Here is a 6,621-nt window from a genome sequence, read left to right on the forward strand (position 1 = left end):
CGATTTTGATCAAATAGTCAAGTCCCTTCGAATATAGGGATACCTTAGCTTGCTTCCTTCGATTCAAAATCACCACGTCCCTCCGATAAAAGATCATGGTCCCTTCGAGTTGCCTATGATAAATATGATCTTGTCCCTCGATAAAATGGTGATAGTCCCTTTGAATGCTAAGGTATCCTTGTTGTTGCCTTAATGACTATTTTGTCCTTCCCTAAAGACTACTTACCTCTTTATGGTAGGGACAGTCTTATGGAGAACGATATTCTCGATGACCCGCACATCCAATTGAAAGACTTCCTGCCCTATCATGGTACGGATAGATCCTTTCGCCCGAAAGACTTAAAGAACAAGAAAGACGAACTTAGGGTAGGTAGTTATTAATTGCTTGCTCCATTCAAATCAAAATCAAATGCTTTTCACACCTCCTTTCAAATACTTTCAAACAAGGCTACGCTTATTTACAAGCTAAAGTCCTTAACGAAATCTTTTTACTATTCACACACGACACTTCAAACTTTTCAAACAAACAAACAAAGTGAGCTAAGCAATTAAGAGCCCATGGAAAACCATGGATGCAAAGGGTGCCTTACACCTTCCCTTTGTATAACCTACCCCCCGAACTCAAAATCTTTCAAAGGTCTTTCCTGTTCTTTTTGCCTTTCCAATTGGATAAAATAAAAGTCGGTGGCGACTCTTGCTATCCGCGACATTTCGATTATAAAAGTCAGTTCACCGTATTACATTTAGCATATAATCACATAGGCCTTAGGTTCATAAGTTCGACGTAGCAGCTCGGGGAGCCTACCCTTCCCATGGGTATGTTCTAGAAGGTCTCATGGGACCGTTCGTAGCCGCCGAGACTTTCTGTCTCTTTGGATTTTAGAACAACTCATTTTATCCATGAGGTTCGAATTTTAGGGGTAGGTTCCCAGAGAGATCAGCTAAATAACTAGTCCATCCCTCAACAAGGTCAAGCCTCGTATCAGACCTTTCCGGAGATTTAACCCACTCTGAGTGGAATTATAATAAGACTCGTTTGCGATGTAATTCCCCTTTGGTCTTAAATATAATTCTCACGCTTAGGCTTAACAACAATTTTATAATCCCAGCAGTGCAATTTTAACAAATATACAATTAACACAAATATAATATATAAACAAATAAACATTTTTAGGCAGAAAAACAAAATAAGCAAACAGATTGAACAAAATAAATAAAAAATCAAAAATAAAAATAGAAACAAACATAAACCCTAAAGATGGCAAAAATTAGCCAAACCCTAAAATTAAACCAAACCTAAACCCTGCCAAAACCTATAGGGGCATGGTATTCACCATTAAGTGTTATCCCCAGCAGAGTCGCCAGCTGTAGCAACCTGCCCTAAAATTGAAGGTTTAGAGTCGCCACCTATTCTAACGAGGCGAATAGGAAACCTCACGCAGTTATAAAGATTCCGAGTAAGATACTATTTCTGGTCGAGGGAAGGCATTAGGCACCCTAAACCCTTTCCTAAGGTTTGCATTGCAAGGTCAAGGTTTGTGGCAAAAAGATAAAGAAAGGTAACAGACAGCTTAATAGAGTTAAAAGGCTAATTATATTGACATGATTAGAGTTTGGAGGAGGGGGACTCGCCTTGTTGCCAAGTGCCTACGTACCTCCTTAGGGAGGATCAGAGTCTACGTAGTTCGGGAAAGGGTTGTAGGCCTTTAGAATTAGAATGAGGTTTGTATGGTTTGAAGGCTTTTGAATTACCTTATCGTAGTTATGATAAATCGTAGTTTTGAAAGAGGTTTGGGAGGTGTTTTAAGATTATGGGCATACAACCCTGATTTAATATGTCTTCGTTAGGTCCGATGATCAATAGGTTTGATCATAATAATTAACAAATTAAATTGTGTATTAGTGATTACTCTGATCAATAGATTTGATCGTCGCGGGCAGCGAATGAACTGTGTTTTAACAAGTTATTTTTACCATCAACTCTCATAACCGATAGATTCAGCTATTACACGATGACAGATTAATTTATGAATTAATTATTATCTCTTATCTAAGACGACCAATAGATTCAATCGGATCAATAAGAGAATTTCAAACAGGATAAATATTAATGTTAAATTAAATTAATAAAATTAAATCAATTAATTTTCATCTCTCGTCAATGCGACTAATAATAATAATCGGATCGAGGAGAAAATAATTATATATAAACAATAAAAAAAATTATTATCAATTCTTATTATTTATTTTTTTTAAATGACAAGGGGGTGTATTTTAATTTTAATAGCCAAATTAGGGGGGTGTCAATATCAAACAAAACCTGGCCCATTAAGTGAGGCCGAGTGATCCAGTGTGGCAGACTTGAGGTTCATGGTATAGGGACTAGGTCTGAGGCGTTAGATCTAAAGGGCTTGAAGATCCAGTGGCTAGATCTGAAGGATTATGGTGGACCTTAGGGTTACAGGCTCATGGGACCACTAACAGACTTCAACTACCTAACTAATAATAAGACATGCCACTAAACACCCCATAATACCCTTTTTATAAAATAAAATTGCTCTTAATAATGCCCTTTATCGTAATTTACAAAATCAAAATTTTGTTTCCACCAATTACATTTATCCATTCGTCCAAGTGGCACTCCCTTTTCATATTTCTATTGGTTGCTTCTTAATATCCATTGAGTTTCTCAATTTGGCCTTTTAACCGGGCAAACAAATTCCTCCATTCATTTTATTCAAATTTCAATTACCCACACTTTCCTCAATTCTCTCTCCCGTTCTGACGTTCTCTTTCTTCCCTCTCTACCCGCTCAAACCCTAACACCTCTTCACCCTCTTTCTCCCTCATATCTATGGTCACCACCACCTCCAATGAAAAAATAAATTCCATATTCGTATTCTTCATCTCACGAGCTTCCTAATGAACCGGTTAGATTTTTGTTTCGATGAGTTTCAAAAAGTAGTCATGTTCTATTTTCTGGTATGTTTGCTCTAACTATTACTGTTATTCTCAATCTAGAACATTACTTATGTTGTTTTATTTTTGTTTATGGTTTATAGTAGCTAGCTAGGTTTAGTTTCATTTATATATCATGTAACTCTTTATTTGTTGTTGTTGAAGGAAAATAAATAAATCTAAGTGAATACACTAGCATAGTTACTTCCAGAAGTGGATACATCTTTGAAGGACTATGCAGAAAAAATTTCAGCTTCTATTTCATGACGATCGACTTTGTTCGCAGTTTCCGTAAGATTCATAGTTGTAAAGTTTTTTGAGATCTATTTGTTAAGTGAGCAAATAAAACTGATATATTCTTGATTCAATTCAGAGTATTGTTGTCTTTGGTTCCTTGCATTGTATTGTTGAGAAAATTACAATTAATATGATATTTGAAATGCAGTGGAATGTTTATTCATTTCTATTCTATTTAAGAACACAAAACCAAAAATACATCATTTCATTATTAACATTCATTTTTGAATTTCATTGAAAAGAGAGGGTTGTTAGAAACTGCCAAGTTTGTAGCCAAACCACTTTTCATTCTTTCGTTTCAATTCCTATTCCTTCTTTTTTTTTTCATTCAAATGGATCCTGAAAGGATTGAAGAAATGAGTGTTGAAGAGGATAAAATTGGAGGAGTTATTCTAACGGTTCAGAACTGTATGTATTCTGATTCATTTTCTTTTAAATTTGAAGACTCAATGTCTCAATGGAGTCAACAGGTTAATTAGTTAGTTAATTACCTACATTCACTAATTAATTACTATTATTACAGTTTCAATTAATTTAATTTAATTTCTTCAAAACAGGGAAAAACGATATGGGAAGTGCTTCATTGTGGTCGACATTGTCATGGTGATAGAGCTACAACATCTGCTGCATCATTGGACTAAAACTTAGAAAGGGGTCAAACGAGTGATAGAACGTAATTTCATTTATTGGATACCTTCTTTGCTACTTTTTTTCCAATGTTCTTGTATCCTTCATAGGTTAATAAGTTAATGATAAAATTTGCATTATTTAATTGTAGTTAGTCTTTATAATTGGGAAATTATAAATTTTCATTTCTCTTTCTCTCTCATTATTACATACACTTCAAAGTTCAAACAATAAAATCCAAACAATTTGATTTAAGGTGGGTGTCTGGGTGATGAATGCTACTGATTATTTGGTCTTTTTAGTTAGAATAAAGTCCAAGTATGGAAAAATGATTTATTAATTATTCAATAGAGACAATAGTTATTTTAGAATCATGTTGTGTTTCATTATATATATAGAAATTTGTGTTATCAAGAAGGAAATGTGTTGAAAGTTGCAACAGTACGATAAGCTACACTGGTGAGGTATAAGTTAAACTTATCTTTTTCTTCCCTCATCATAGTAAATATTAACAAGACTAACAAGGAAAATATTTACTTATCATGAAAATATTCAAAATTTACACACTGAACTAATCACACACTACAATTATGTGTTTAATTATTTCAAAGTTTTTTTTTTTTAACTGCTGCTGCATTAATAGAAAAGAAAAACAGATACAGAAAGGATAGGGGGGGCCATACCAAAACCCTATCAATAAGTCACAAACCTAAAGAACGGCAAACCGAGCCGGTTCTTAACAAAATCGGTCCTTAAGAAGGAGGGTATGGAAGAAAAACAAGTATAATCAGATAAGGATAACCCAAGATTAGCGAGAGCATCCGCACAACTATTCCCTTCCCTAAAGATATGAGAAACCATGAAATTCCATCTAGAAACAATATCTATACAATTCAGCCACCTATTCCGAATCTGCCAAGGGACTTTAAGCGGAGAAGAGAACGCTTTGACTACGGCCGTCGAGTCCGTTTCCAGCCAAATGTTTTTCCAATTTCTCTCAAAGGCGAACTCGATTGCAAGAATAGCACCGAGGAGTTCGGCCGTGAGAGAGTTGGCACCGCTCAAAGAAGAAGCAAAAGCTCCCAAAAAAACACCGTCACTGTTTCTACCAATCCCACCACAACCAGATAAACCCGAAGAAATAATGGCACCGTCACAATTAATTTTAATCCAACCTCGAGGAGGGGGCTTCCAAATAACCTCCACTATATTCGGCGCTCTGGGCGGACGGATAGCGACATTGAACTTTTTAATAATCATGAAATCATCCATATTAACAAAAGATGAAGCAACAGAACTATTCCCAGCCAAAGAGACAGCAGCAGTAATGTAGGAGATGGAAGAAAAAACAGAGCAAAAATTGTTTTGAAATCTAACCTTATTCCTTGCCATCCAGATAGAGTTCAAGATGGAGATGAAAGCACCTATCGAAACCGTTTTCCGTTGGGCAGCATAAGACTTTCGACAAATACTCCAAAGGTCGGACCATCCGGAGATAGGGAGAGGAAGATTGAGCATCGTTTGATACCAATTCCACAGATAAGAGGCATAAGAGCAGTCGAAAAAAAGATGCTGATCCGTTTCTTCTGCCGCACTACATAAGACACATTTGGAGGCCATAGCGAAATTCCTACGTCTCCATTGCTCATCCGTAGGCACCTTTCGGTGCAAGAGTCTCCAAACCAAACTTGATTTGGATGGAGGGATTGATTTGGCCCAAATCCACCTCCACCACTCTTTCTGGTCACCTTTTATCCGCTTAAACTCATAGGCCGTCTTGGCAGACATATCTCCAAACTGAGAATGTATCCAAACTCTCGTATCATGTCGATTATCAATGGGAATGAAACACTTGGATATTTGCAGCTGCAGATTAGGAGGAATAGGAGTCACAGCTTTAGAGAAGTCCCACTTACCATCAACTATGATGCTGCCGACATTTTGATCGATAATCGACTCCGGATCAGCCATACTACAAGACAGCGGCACACCACACCAATGATCAAACCACAAACTAATATCCGCACCATCTCCAAGGCACCACGAAGAATTAGCAAAAACAATGGACACCTCCGACCTAACGCTAGACCAAATGGAAGAGAAAATGTGATGATTTATGACCTTATTCTTCCGTAAAACACGCTGCCTCATGAGGACAGCCCAAGATTCCGTGGACGAAAAGAGATCCCAAGCCAACTTTAAATTCGAGGCTTCATTAAGCTTAAAAATCGATCTCAATCCAAGCCCTCCCTCATTAAAAGGAAGACACATAGAGCTCCAACCAACAGTAACCACTTTGTTTTTGGAGGAATCACCACTCCAAATGAAGCACTTAATCGCTTTCTCAATACGACGAATAAGAGAAATGGGCCACGAATATATCGACATGCTATGAGTTAGCATTCCTTGAATAGTGGACTTTACTAACTCCACCCTTCCTGCAAAAGACAAGAGGGAGCCTTTCCAAGAAGACAACTTTGTGATGATTTTATCGGCTAAAGGCTGTAAAAAAGCAGCCCTCGGTTTACCTTTGAAAATCGGGACGCCAAGGTAAGAGAAATGATGAGAACCTAATTTGAAACCGGATAACGCAGCCAGAATGTTCAGCCTAGAAACCGACATCGCTCCTCCAAAAATGAATGATTTGTCACAGTTCACCACTTGGCCCGAGACTGCAGCGTAATCCTGAAAGGCTGATATGAGAGTTTTGACATTTGAAATTTTACCTTTACAAAAAAT

General features: G+C 37.0%; 1 long non-coding RNA gene across 1 annotated transcript; it reads left to right on the forward strand.

Moving 5' to 3' along the window:
• Positions 1-2,753: 2,753 nt before the first annotated feature.
• LOC131599682 (uncharacterized) lies at positions 2,754-4,050 on the forward strand. Its single transcript, XR_009282881.1, has 3 exons — positions 2,754-2,982; positions 3,124-3,249; positions 3,813-4,050. It is a non-coding gene; the product is annotated as an uncharacterized LOC131599682 (long non-coding RNA).
• Positions 4,051-6,621: the final 2,571 nt, after the last annotated feature.

The sequence above is a fragment of the Vicia villosa genome, linkage group LG4 (genome assembly GCF_029867415.1).
Source record: "Vicia villosa cultivar HV-30 ecotype Madison, WI linkage group LG4, Vvil1.0, whole genome shotgun sequence".
Classification (NCBI taxonomy): Eukaryota; Viridiplantae; Streptophyta; class Magnoliopsida; order Fabales; family Fabaceae; genus Vicia; species Vicia villosa.